Raw genomic sequence first — 14,363 nt, forward strand, 5'->3', positions numbered from 1 at the left:
AACTGTTATAACAAAATCATGGTCTGTTTTTTTTAAAAGGAAAGAAAAATATAAATATGCTTGGCCAATATGTTTGGTTTGTTTTTGGCCTAAGTACATACTTAGATTAAAACAATATTTTTCAAATCATAAATGAAACTGTACTATCAAGCACAAAAACACGTTTTAAAACCAGGTTTAAATAGGAGTATTTCTGAGAGCAGGCATACATGACCCCATCATCCAAGTCTGTACAAGCTTAAAAAGCAGTCCACTATATCTAGATTTAATCTACTCAAGAAGACCTTGTCTACAATAAGAAAGTACAGCCAACCACCCTGGCAATCTGCAAAAAAGTCTTGATGCCCATGTTGCTGGGGTCATCTGATCCCAGCAATCTTTCCTGCCCACGTGCAGGAGGGCTGGACCCGATGATCTATAAGGTCCCTTCCAGCCCCTAACAACTATGAAACTCATACAAAGTCTTCCTTGCATCTGCACTGGTGAGCAGTTTTTAGAAATATTCCTTTTGTACCACAGACTCAAACAAAAAAGCCCCAGGCTCATTGGCTGCTGCACATTCTAATTCATGTATTTGTCTCATTTCAGTTACCTTCTGTATATTCCTCCTACCCTTGTCCTGTAGCTACACAATACTGCCACAATTACCATAGAAAAGAACGTTATTTATCCTATTATTTAATTTGTTTGAAAAGATTAAAATATTAAGTTAACAGATACTGAACTAGCACCTTGTGATTAGCAAATGCTTCATGGCCCACAACGTAAGACCCACTCACTATGTAGCATATACAAGTACTGTTAACTTAATTTCAGGCATACTGGTAGGTTAGCAACTGATAAAAGAAGCAGAGATAGGTCTACAAATGACCCTTTTATTCCAAAAGCACAAGGTAAGTACATAACTCAGGACATGTCTGGCTACCTATTACAATACATAACAGATATTTGCTTGTACTGTCTGGGGAGACTAGGGATATAAATATTCTTTTAAAAATTATCCATTTAACCTACACTAATTATATGAGCTAAATAGTTAAACAGCCTGCAGGAAAGGGGGGGCGGGGGGCGGGCGCCAGGGCGGTGCAGGGAAATGGGGCTGAGGGCAATATGCAGGATTGTAGCAAGTTCTGCGACCAGCCAGAACTGAAGCCCGTGACCACAGCAAGCTCAGCAGGTCGAGCATTCAGGAATGGGCAAGCAGCAGCACCAGCAGCAGCAATGCAGGACAGCAGGGTCCCTGGCTCGGTGGTGCCACTGTTGGGGGAGCGGCTCTGGCAGGGGCTGCCTGGGAGGTGGTGCAGATATAGGCTGCAGCAACAAGGAGGTAATCAGTGGCTACCTGAGGGAGCAGAGCCAGGAAAAGTTGCATGGCAGAACCATCAGGGCTTAAATAGGAGCAAGCGCAGCAATAGGGCTGCCATCAGGTGCAACAAGGGTGGGCTGAATGGAGGCAGGTGCCCTCCCCATAGCACCCAGAAAGCCTCCCATCTACTGGGACAGCCACGCTGCACCCAAGTGGTGCCTGCAGTCTGCAGATGCCCAGAGCCCCAGGTGGCGATTCCCTCCCACCCACCCCCAAGGCTCCAACAGCCACCGCTTGGCAACAGTCCACAACAGTTCTTCCAGCCTGGCGGCGTGTGGTAGACCAACTGTGCCATATAGAATCACACCTGAGGCATCCACCCATGGGCTGAGAACCCTGTTAGGAGCCACAGCATCGGGGCAAGGCCTCAGCAGGGCAAGAATGTGGTATTGGCCCAACTACTGGTTGCATTCAGGCAGGGAAGAGAATAGCACACAGTCCCTTCCCTGTCTGGATGCAGCCAGCAGCTGGGCTGGCGCTGCACTCTGCCTGCTCGGCTGAAGGCTTGATCCAGAGCTGTGGCTCCTAGAGACTGCTTAACCCACAGGTGGATGCCTCAGACGCAACCCTGCATGGCATGTCCATCCACCACACGGCCCCAGGCTAGGAGAGCCACCACGGGTCCTTGCCATGCAGCAGCTGCCAGAACCCAGGGGACAGGCAGGAGGAAGGGGCTGCCCGGCCTCCAGGCACCCATGGGCTACAGGCACCACCTAGGTGTGGCTGTCTCAGCAGGCAGGAGCTCTGTGGATAGTAAGGGTGGGGGGGAACCTGGCTCCATGCAGCCCACCCCCTAAACTATGCAGCACCCAATGGCAGCCCCGCTGCTGCACTCACTCTTATTTAACTTTACCCAGCTCCACTCCCTCAAGTAGCCACTAGTTACCAACATGCTGCAGCAGCTACATGATGCTGCAGCCTGGATCCGTGCTGCCTCCTGGGCAACTTCTACCAGAGCAGCTCCCCTGACGGTGGGCACCACTGAGCCAAGAGGTAAACAGTAAATGTTAACAATTAAATGGTATAAATATAATTGCTGTTTCAGCTTTTAAATCTGTAGAGGAGACTCAATAGAGAGGAGAATGAGGAATGGGAGGAGGATCAGTGCACAAACCTGCAGCAGGTTGTAGTATCTTTGAATGGTCACTTCATAGTCACTCAGAAATAGGCTTTGGAGCCTTCCTCTTTTAGCCATATTTTTGTATTTTAGGTATAGGCCCCCTGAAAGTATCCATGGTGGGCAACAATATAACTCCTTTAGGTGCATCTGCCCTCCATCCTTCTCCCTGACTGCTGAATTTTTTGGGTTCACTCCTTAACAAAATAATTTCGAAAACTGAAATGTCTAGGTGGAATTATTTAAAAAACAAAGTGATTTGGTACACCCGATTTGAATTGCATTTTGAACTTCTAATTTTTATTTTCCTACAAAAAGTTTATTCTTACTGGTAAGTAATAATTAAAATATGTTGATTGACAACTAAACTTGATCTTACTTAAAGATGTAAATGGTTAAACGGTTAAACGACATGTATTTATACAGTTTATGACTTACCATTTAGTGACCTCTGGCAGAAACAGACATGGCCCTGGCTCCTTATATCTTCACCATGTGCCCAGTGCTGCACAGGCCCCAGATGAGGGGCAACAGGTATGGCCAAGACACTAGGAGTGCTGCAGAACCATGGCTTCCCCTTGCCCCAAGGGAAGGGGGGCTGGGGCTGCAGACCTCTCCTGTGCCTGGATGCTTCCCCCACAAGGAGGAAGATGCCAGGTCCCGCTAGAGGGGTTAGACAGTGCCTCCTGCCACAAAGCAGCAGGGCTCCCAGCCCCATGGTGGGTCCGGCTGCCCCACTCCCCACCCACAGTGGCAGGGCCCAGGCAAGATGACAGGCTCCCTGAGCCTCCCATTGCACTTGTGCCACTGTGGCCCAGACTTAGAAGGCTCTTCCACACTGCCGGGCCAGGCCCTACCCAACTCCCCCCAGGTAATGGGGGGGGGGGGTGGGGATCTGGTCCCAGTAGGGTGGCCTCTGCCAGATGTACTACATCCTTCCCGTTCCCTCTCATGGTGCTGGGGCCATGCAGAGCCTGGCCTAGCCCCTAGGTGGGACTGGTTTGGCCCAAGGAGGCACCATAGCAGCTGGAGCAGACAGCACCAGGTCTTATGGATCACTGCTGGCCCCTCATGCAGTAAGTACCCCAGGGAAAGCGGTACAGCAACGATCCTGGGGGAAGCACAAAAGAGGCAGCGCATTAGCTGGACCCAGCTCACCCAACATCTATATAGATCAGGCACTTTAGTGGGGCTTTTTGGTGCTTTTATCTAATAGCTGATTTAATCAGCTATTAGATAAATCACCAAAAGGCTCTGCTGAAGCACCCAATCTATACAGATGCTGCAGAGACGGGCCCAACTAATGCGCTGCTTCTTCTAGTAAAGCATGTTTTTGGTTGTGTTTTTTTTTTTTGGGGGGGGGGGGGTGTTACATCTGTAAGCAGCCATTACGCACATTTAAGCACTTATACGGCTTTACAGCCACGTGTATTTATTCAGATTCTTAATTTCTACATATTATATAAAAAAAAGCATACATTTCTTATTTGCTCAACTTTCCTTTTCTTTTTTTTTTTAAATAGTGACTGATTTCAACTTTTTGGATAGAAACTGCAATTCAGTTAAAATGAAGATCACCAACAATATATTTTTGTATTATCAAATAATAAAACTATGCCAACAGAAACAAATATTTAAGAAAAATTTTATCAAAACATTTTGCAGTTAAAATGAAAAAACATATTCAACAAAGGAAGTATCAGACAATGAGCTGAAGAAATTGTTTCTGGTTACCATGTCCTTCCTGAGTTTAGAACTAGATCTCAACCTCAAACCTATTTTTATTTGTAAAATGGAAGAAGGAAACAACTTTTCCTACTATTTTCAACTCCGTAATTTTTCTTAAAACTAGTAAACTGACCCAGACTAAACTATGAAGAAAACAGTTTTGTCTGAACTTGCAAAAGAATCTATGGCTGCCAAAAGCAGGTTTATCACCTCAATAAACTCTGCTTAGGAGGTGACACATCTCTTCCCAATTCAGTAGTTTGGCTTCCTTTAAACTTCCAACAGCTTGCACTAGCTCCTTTTTAAAAATCTAAATGACTTTAATAGATTACCTTTAAATTTAGGCCTTATGATAACACAGCCTAATTTTGAGTTCAATTTAAATAGGTGTATTAAAAAAGTTTTTAAAATCAAAGTCTTGATTTTTTTAAAAGAAATAAATGACTCTAAACACTCTCAATCCATGTAAACTGTTTATTTCAGTTATGTGTCCACTAATTTTAAAGGTTTAACACTATATGTGAAATATTGCAAAAACGTAACTTTCATGAAAAAAACTTTATAAGTTCTGGTTTCTGTGTTAATTAGGCTTTGCAAAGAATTTCTTCTTAACTTATTACTTCTTCCCATTATCATGCATTTCTGCACTAATCCACTTCAATCTTCAGTGGAGTAAAACTCATATACATCTCATTGAGACTTCGATCAAGAAAAAAAAAAATTAAAAGCAACACTATTAAAATTTAGAGAACTAAAAATAGAACCAGTGAGGAAAAGAATTTTTGTCCCATGAAAAATTCTGACATTTCATGGAAATTCCCATGGAATTTTCTGACAGAAAACGGGAGAAGCAAAGGCTCAGGGGTGACTTGGTGGCAGCCTATAAGTACATAAGGGATGTGCATCAGGAACTGGGAGAACGTCTGTTCACCAGGGCACCCCAAAGGAAGATAAGGTCTAACCGTCACAAACTGCTGGAAGATCGTTTTAGACTGGACGTAAAGAAAAGCTTCTTTATCATCCAAGTAATGAACTCCCCCCAGAAATGGTGCAAGCACCTACACTGGATACGTTCAAGAAATGCTTGGATGCTTATGTTGCTGGGATAATCTGACACCAGCTGACTTCCTGCCCCTTGGGTAGGGGGCTGGACCTGATAATCTCACAGGGTCCCTTCCAGCCCTAATGTCTTTGAAATCTATGAAAACTGTCCCATTATTATTTTTTTTTTCCAAACAGTTTACCTAAAATAGAGGCAACTCACCTACACAATTCATATGTTACGTGCCTTCCTGATTCGCAAAATAAAGTTCTCCATGGCAATAATGCAGTTACAGTTGCATGAAAGTTAGTATCTCGCGCACGCACACACAGCATATTCAATTAAACTGTGTACCTGAAAAAAAGTTTTCTGGCACCTTTCATCACTACGGACCAACAGCCTAGTTTCTGAAAAGAAGTATCTAATAGGCTGAATATAGATTCATAGATTCACCAGCTGGAAGGAACCTTGGAAGATCATCGGGTCCAGCCCCCTACACCAAGTAGGAAATATAACTGGGGGTAAAGCGACCCCAGCAAGGTAACTATCTAGTCTCCTCTTGAAGATTTCCAGGGTAGGTGATTAGGAACAACGGCCACAAACTGACGGAGAGCAGATTTAGGTTAGACATCAGGAAAAACTTTTTTACAGTGAGGGTTGCCAGAATCTGGAATGGGCTTTCAAGGGAGGTGGTGCTCTCCCCTACCTTGGGGGTCTTTAAGAGGAGGCTAGATATGCACCTGGATGGGGTTGTTTGACCCCAGCACTCTTTCCTGCCCAGGGCAGGGGGTCGGACTCGATCTGCTGAGGTTCCCTTCCAACCCAAACATCTATGAATCTATGACTGCACCACCTCTGAAGGGAGCTTATTCCACCGTCTGGACACCCTGTCAAGAATATTTTCCTAATGTTGAGCCTGAATCAGTTTTCCAGGAGTTTGTAACCATTACTTCTAGTTTTTGTTCGGATGCCCTGGTGAACAGTTGCTCACTGAGCCCTTGATATACCCCCTAGTATAGCAGTAAGCTGCTACCAGATCCCCTCTCAGCCTTTTCTTCAGGCGGAAGAATCCCAGATCCCTCAACCTTTCCTTGTATGGCTGGCTGTGTAAGACTCTGATCATATGGGCGGCTCTTCTTTGGACTCTCTCAAGCTTGTCCATGTCCTTTTTAATGTGTGGTGCCCAGAACTGGACACAGTACTCCAGCTGTGGTCTCACCAGTGCTGAGCAGAGCGGAAGAATTACCTCCTTGGTTTTGCTGGAGATGCACTGGCTACAACATCGTACTGTCGATTCATATTCATACTGTGGTCTATTATTACCCCAGGTCCCTTTCAGTCATGGTGCTAGTCAGTTTGGTGCCACCAAGCCTGTAGATATGTTGGGGGTTGCTCGTCCTGAGGTAGAGCACTTTACATTTCTTGACGTTGAGCTTCATCAGATTCCAATCCATCCAACTTGCTAGCCTAGCCTGTCTAGATCCACCTGTATTTGTAGCCTATCTTCACACATGGCGAAATGCCCCATAACTTGGTGTTGTCCACGAACTTGGCCAGGAAGCTCTTCAACCCCACATCCAAATCGTTAATAAAGATGCTAAAAAGTACTGGACCAAGCACCGACCCCTGTACGACACAGTTGCTCACTTCTCGCCAGGATGACACAGATCCATTCACTACGACTCTCTGGGTCCTATCCTGCAGCCAGTTTCTCACCCACCTGACTGGTTCAGAGGTAAGCCCACAATCCTACAATTTTCTCATGAGGACATTGTGGGATACTAGATCAAAGGGCTTTTGGAAGTCTAGATATACAATATCAACCTGCTCTCTCGTGTCCAGGTGGCTTTAGCATTAACTTTACTAACAAATCTGCTTTTTTTAGCATATTGGTTTTATGACCAGTTTTGGCATCAACACAGGTCTATCTGTATTATATTTCTATATTGGGCCTATTCTGATATTCTTTATTCACCTAAAGGTCCCACTGAAACGTCTTTAAAATCTTCCTGTATAAAGTTCACAGGAATTAACTTTTCTTACTTGCTACTGAATTCACTTGCTAGATTTGTTTAATTAGTCAGACATAGCAGGGCTCACAGAAACATGGTGGGACCCAACGCACGATTGGGCAGTGAATATCAAGGGCTATAGGCTGTACAGGAGGGACAGGACAGGTAGGAAAGGTAGGGGTGTGGCACTCTACATTAAGGAGGAATACACATCCTCATCTAGTAGCACAGTTAAATGAGGGGCACGCTGAAGTGCTCTGGGTTAGAATACAAGGGAGTCGAGGGGAAAGGGACTTAACGGTGGGAGTCTACTACAGGCCAACCAACCAAGGGGAAGAGCTAGACTGGGAATTCTTAAGTCAGCTCACAGAGGTAGTTAGGTCAAAAAGACGTGGTCGTCATGGGTGACCTGAACTTTCCAGACATCTGCTGGGAACAGCAGTCAGCCAGGTCTGACCGCTCACGTAGGTTCCTAGCCGAGATACAGAACCTCCATCTAACTCAGGAGGTGCATAGCCCCACCAGGGGAGACACTTTGTTGGATCTGGTGCTGGCCACAGGCAACGACCTCGTGAGGGGGCTGCGGGTGCTCGACGACCTGGGCGACAGCGATCATCACGTGCTGGAATTCACCATCCAGCGGAAGGTGGCAAAAGCCTGCAGCAAGGCAGCAGCCCTGGACTTCAGGAGGGCAGATTTCAATGAGGTAAGAATAGTTGGGGAAGTACTGAGGTCCCGGAGGGGAGGGGAGTCAGGTGTCCAGGAAGAGTGGTCGTTCCTTAAGGAGACAATCCTCCAAGCCCAAAGAGAGGCAATCCCAACAAGGATCAAAGGGGGCAAGAGGGCGCAAAAACCCCCCATGGCTCACCAAAAGCATACGGGAATGTCTCCTAGCTAAAAGGGAGGCATACACCCAATGGAAAGGAGGGGCATCACCAGGGAGGACTATACCTCGGTTGCTCGGGGCTGCAGGGGGACGGTCAGGAAAGCCAAGGATGAAAGATGGAACTGAGACTAGCTACCCAGATCAAGGACAACAAGAAGTCCTTTTTTAAATACATAGGGGGCAAAAAGAAGGTTCCAGGTAACGTGGGGCCTCTGCAAGACACGCTAGGAAATCTGGTTGTCGCACCAGACGACAAGGCTAACCTATTTAATGATTTCTTTGCCTCCGTTTTCCTGAGCAGGAACCAGATCAGCCCGTCCGCAGGGACCCCCTCAGGCCCCGGGAAAGGCGCACCCAGGCCTAGGGCCAGAGAGGATCTAGTCAGGGAACTTCTGGAGGGACTGGACCTATTTAAATCAGCTGGTCCTAACGACCTCCACCCCAGAGTGCTGAGGGAATTAGCAGAGGTCATCGCAGGACCCCTGGCATGGCTTTATGAGCGCTCATGGTGCTCTGGTGTAGTGCCAGAGGACTGGAAAAGGGTCAACGTGGTTCCCGTTTTCAAAAAAGGGAGGAAAGAAGACCCAGGAAACTATAGGCCAGTTAGTCTTACCTCGATCCTGGGTAAGCTTTTTGAGAGAATTATCCTGGCACATGTCCATAAGGGGCCAGCAGGGGAGGTTATGCTTAGGGGCAACCAACATGGGTTCATTTGAGGCAGGTCCTAGAAAGCCACCAGGTTGGTCTGACATGACCAGGTCACAAAATCCTTAGATGCAGGGGTAGCAGTGGATGCAGTCTTTCTGGACTTCAGGAAGGCCTTCGACACTGTCTCTTACCCCATTCTCATTAAAAAAACTAGGGGACTGTGGCATCGACACCTACAGTCAGATGGGTCACTAACTGGCTGGAGGGCTGCACCCAGGGAGTGGTGGTGGATGGGTCATTTTCAACCTGGAGGGATGTGGGCAGTGGGGTCCCTCAGGTCTTGGTCCTTGGACCCGCGCCGTTCAACATCTTCATCAGTGACTTGGACAAGGGGGTAAAAAGCACCCTATTCAAATTTGCTGACGACACCAAGATGTGGGGGGATGTGAGCACTCTAGAAGGGAGGAATAGGTTGCAATTGGACCTAGACAGGTTACAGGGGTGGGCAGATGAGAACAGGATGGGTTTCAACACTGACAAGTGCAAGGTGCTGCACCTGGAGAGGAAGAACCAGCAGCATACCTATAGGCTGGGGAACTCCCTTCTCATCAGTGCAGAGGCAGAAAAGGATCTTGGAATCATTACTGAAGCCAAAATGAACATGGGCCGACAGTGTGGGGACGCATTCAGGAAGGCCAACCACACCTTGTCATGTATCCACAGATGCATCTCAAGCAGGTCCAAGGAGGTGATCCTCCTCTTCTATGCAGCACTCGTCAGGCTGCAGTTGGAGTACTGTGTCCAGTTCTGGGCGCCACACTTCAAGAGGGATGTGGACAGCATTGAGAGGGTTCAGAGGAGGGCCACCCACATGATCGGGGGCAGCAGGGCAGGCCCTATGAGGAGAGGCTAAGGGACCTACAAGGCTGAGGGGGGATCTAGTGGCTCGTTACAAACTAGTCATAGGGGACCAACAGGCATTGGGGGAGTCTCTGTTCCCCCGAGCACTCCCAGGAGTGACAAAAAATAACGGTCACAAGTTGGCAGAGGGTAGATTCAGACTAGACATTAGGAAGCGCTACTTCATAGTCAGGGCAGCTAGGACCTGGAACCAACTTCCAAGCAAAGTGGTGCTGGCTCCTACCATGGAGGTCTTTAAGAGGTTAGATGAACACCTTGCTGGGGTCGTTTGACCCCAGTACTTTTTCCTGCCATGGCAGGGGGTCAGACTTGATGATCTGCTCAGGTCCCTTCCAACCCTACCAACTATGAAATATATGAACTGATTACAGGAAAAGGTTGGCTATTCTGTTCTAACTTATTTTTATTTCAAACAAAACTTTGCTTTCAACTGACTCCTCAATTGATAAAAAGTTTAGCCTGGCTGAAAAACAAAGTATTTTAATTCCCTTCCTGTATGTTATTATTTTATAGCCACTACAGTACCATCCAGAGGCCCCAAACAGCACAAGGACCACACTTGCTAGGTATCGTACAAATCACGTATGAACATCAAATGGGCAGCTTGGGGAAGGTGGACCCTAAGGAAAGACTTGAAAGAGAAAAAGATTATGGCCTTATGGATCAGTTAAAGGAAAACATACCATACATAAAGACCAGCATTGAAAAACCTAGAGAAAGTTGACAAAGAAGGGTGGCATTACTAGTAGAGCCAAATTAGCATTATGATTTGCATTTCTTTGGCTGCAGGTTGTTTTTGTTCTGTCCCCATGGAGAACAATGAAGTACTTTATACTTTTGGAGCTGTTAAGATGTCTTTTCTCACTCTCCTCTTCTCTATACCAAAGAAACTCAGTGCTTTTGGTCTTTCCTCATAGGCCGTTTCTATTATACCTCTTGATCATTTTTGTTGCTCTCTTCTGGAGTCTCCCTAACTGGTCCATATTCCTCTGGGAGTGTGGCATCTAGAACTAGGCAGAGTAGTTCAGTTGAGATCTTCCTGGTCCTAAGTAGAGAGTGGTGTAAAGTTACCACATGTCTTACATATGACACCTCTCTTTAAAGATCCCAATATTATGATTGCTTTTCTTGCAATAGAATAACATTAACTCTTAAGTTTGTGATCCACTAAAACCCCCATATCCATTCCCTATCTTGTATTGTGCACTTGATAATTCCCATAAGAATGGACTGTAAGGTGGTCAGAAAACTGGCTGGATGGTTGGGCTTAAAGGGATCAGTGGTTTGATGTCTAGTTGGCAGCCGGTATCAACTGGAGTGCCCCAGGGGTCGGTCCTGGGGCCAGTTTTGTTCAATGTCTTCATCAATGATCTGGAAAATGAGATAGAGTGCACTCTGAGCAAGTCTGCAAATCACACTAACCTAGGGAGAGTAGTACATACGCTGGAATGTAGGGCTAGCAGCAAGATAGACCTAGAAAAATTGGAGGACTGAACTAGAAGGAACCTCATAAGGTTCAATAAAAACAAGTGCAAAATCCTGCGCTTAGGATAGAACAATCCCATACAACAGAACAGGTTGGGGACCAACTGGCTAAGCAGCAGCTCTGCAGAAAAAGACCTACGGAGTTACAGTCAACAATAAGCCAAGTATGAGCCAAAAGTGTGCCCCTGTTGTGAAGAAGGCATATTGGGCAGCATTAGTAGGGGAGTTGCCAGCAAAATGAGCAAAGTGATTATTCTACTCTATTCGGCACTGGTAAAAGCATATCTGAAATAGTGTCCAGTTTTGGGCCCCCCACTACATAAAGGATGTGGATAAATTGGAGACAGCCCAGCAAATGACAATTAAAATGGTGAGGGGGCTGGGGCACATGACTTCTGAGAAGAAGCTGAGAGAACTGGGCTTATTTAGTGTGGAGAAGAGAAGACTGAGGCAGGATTTAAGACAAGCACGTCTAGTGAACTCAGACTGGTGGGGTGTTGGAGCGACCCATGGGAGCAGGGGGGAGGGGTTTTGCAGCCAGCTAACAGCAGGGTGGGGTTTGCAGCCAGCTGGGCACTCTGACAGGTAGCAGGAAGGCTGCAAACCCCCGCCCCCCAGCCAGCTGCAAACTCCCCTGCCACTCCCATGGGATGCTCCACTGCTCCATCAGTCCAAGTTCACCAGCCGCACCTGATTTAAGAGCAGCCTTCAACACCCTGAAGGGGGGTTCCAAAGAGCATGGAGCTAGACTGTTCTCAGTGATAGCAGATGATAGAACAAAGAGCAATGGTCTCAAGTTGCAGCAAGAGAAGTTTAGGTTAGACATTAGGAAAAACTCTCTCACAGGCTAGGGACAGACAATACACATAAACCAGTTTAAGTGATCAGAAACTGGTTTAAGCCTGTAACAGAACAGATGTTCAGTGCACATAAACCAGGCTAAAACCGGTTTGAGATAAACCTGGTTGAATGTAGACTCAGAGATGTGGGTTTTCTGGAAAATTTTCCAATACCCTAAATAGAACGTGATCTGATTTAGCATGTTTATTTGACTTATATTTAGTAAAGAAAACTAAAAAAGTACCCCCATGTTAATTTTATGTCCCAATAGTCACAAGTCTTTGAACTGAAATATTTAATTAGGAAAAAAAATTAAATACAGCCCACTTAATGTGGTTTAAATGTCATAGTCAAACAAATTCAAAGCTTTATGTGGAAAGAAATTATTTTTATTGAAATACTTGTAAAAATGTAAAGACAGTACTCAATAGCATGTACTTCCCTTACATTGTTTGTTTAAATTTAAGAAAAAAAACCCAAAGGCACAGAAAACTGTTAACACACTAATTTCAGCACACCCAGATAACGGTGCATATGCTGGGCTTTGGTTTTGATTTGACCTACACAGCCAATTAGATGCATTTGTAACTTGATTTTTGGTTTGGATTATTATCTGAGTGTACTTACTCTCCTGTTTACAAATCAATAAAACATATACGTATTCTCTCACACACTCACTAGGGATAATCACCTGAAAAACATTAATTACAACTCTGAAACTGCCAAGCTTGCCTAATACTGCATTGGCATCCATTCATTGTTACTAATGAATTTTATATAACAATGAATTTTTAGACATGGAAAATTTCCCCCAGAAAAATAAAGCACTGGAAAAATTTTCCACCCTGCATCTCTGATCAGATTTAACTGATTTGGGTCAAACTGGTTTATGCAATGTCTGTCCCAGACCCCTTGCTGGTTTAAGTTAAACCAGAGTCCCCCAGCATCCAGGCGCGCTCTCTGGGCTGGGCAGGGCTCTCTGCTCCACAGCAGGGCTGGCTCTGCTCCCTGGCTGGAGCTCAGGCAGAGACTGTAAGCATCTGCCTGGCTTCCCCCTGCTCCATCCTTCCCTTCCCCCACTCCCTGCCAAGCAAGGATTTCCCTTCCCCTCTGCCTTACACAGGCACCTCTCAGCATTAGCTAGCAGACCACATGCTGCCTATGGTCCATGCTGTGGCAGACAGGACAAAAGCAGAATCAACAAGTAGCTGGTAATGTCCCTCTGTTGTTTTCTTAATGGGGTGATAAACACTGTTATCAATCCCCTGCTGAGCTGGTCAGAACCCCTCCCTAATCAGTGTCCTACTGGGGCCTGGACATGCCTCCCCTCCTCAGCTCAGCACTTTGGAAGGGAAGGGAAGGCTGCTCTAGGGCTCCCTGGCTTCTTGCATGAGCCACTGCAGGCATGTGCCTGCATTTCTGGGATTCCTGTACAGTTACAAACTGATTCAGCCTAGCCAGGTTAGACGAACCTAAAAACACTGAATCAATTCAGGTTCAGGTATTTTGAATATCTGTCCCTAGCCTAGGAGGGTATTAAAACACTAGAACAGGCTACCCAGAGAGGTTGTGTAGTCTCCATCCTTGAAGGTTTTTAAGACCTGGCTAGACAAAGCCTTGGCTCAGATGATATAGTTGGGGATGGTCCTGCTCTGAGCAGGGAGTTGAACTGGATGACCTCCTGAGATCCCTTCCAACCCTAATTTTCTGTGATTCTCTTATAATGAGAGAAGTTAAGTTTTATGAATAATCTTAAGGAAGAGTGTTATGAATAACCTTGAAAATGAGGACAAGAAACCTGAATTTAACATACTCATTCAGAAACAGCCAGGTAAAGAGATGAAAAAGAGTGATACTCTCAGGCCTACAAGCAAAACAGTTAGTCTCAGCAGTTGTGACTTGCATGGACTGGAACACTATCCTTTCAGTGTTAGTGAAACCCAAGAAGCTGAAGTTTAGTGATTAGGGGAGGTAAAGCACTGCACAAGAATTTCTCCTGTCTGAACAGAAAGAAAAGGACAGACCTCACAAATGTCATGGAAAATCCAAAGTTTATATGCCTGACAGATAAAGAGGAAGGTAGTATTGCCTACAGTGATGCAAACAATGGGAAGTGGAGCTTTTGGAAGATGGAGGGAGGGGGGAGCAGGAAACAGACATAGATTTTTTTTCTCTGGAGGAAAAAAAAAGAGTAAATAGAGGTAGACTGACCTAGGTCTCTAGTCGAGACCCATGAGTCATCAGTGTAAGATGGTACTATATATAGTGTGTGCAAATGAAGTCAATTGAAGGGAAAAAAAAGGCCAAAGCATAAATGT

The 14,363-nt window shown here is 45.8% G+C and overlaps 1 protein-coding gene across 2 annotated transcripts in view; it reads right to left on the minus strand.

Moving 5' to 3' along the window:
* The window catches only part of TDRP (testis development related protein), a 51,635-nt gene that overhangs the window by 32,665 nt on the left and 4,607 nt on the right, over positions 1-14,363 (minus strand). The window lies entirely within an intron of this gene.

The sequence above is a fragment of the Alligator mississippiensis genome, chromosome 1 (genome assembly GCF_030867095.1).
Source record: "Alligator mississippiensis isolate rAllMis1 chromosome 1, rAllMis1, whole genome shotgun sequence".
NCBI lineage: Eukaryota > Metazoa > Chordata > Crocodylia > Alligatoridae > Alligator > Alligator mississippiensis.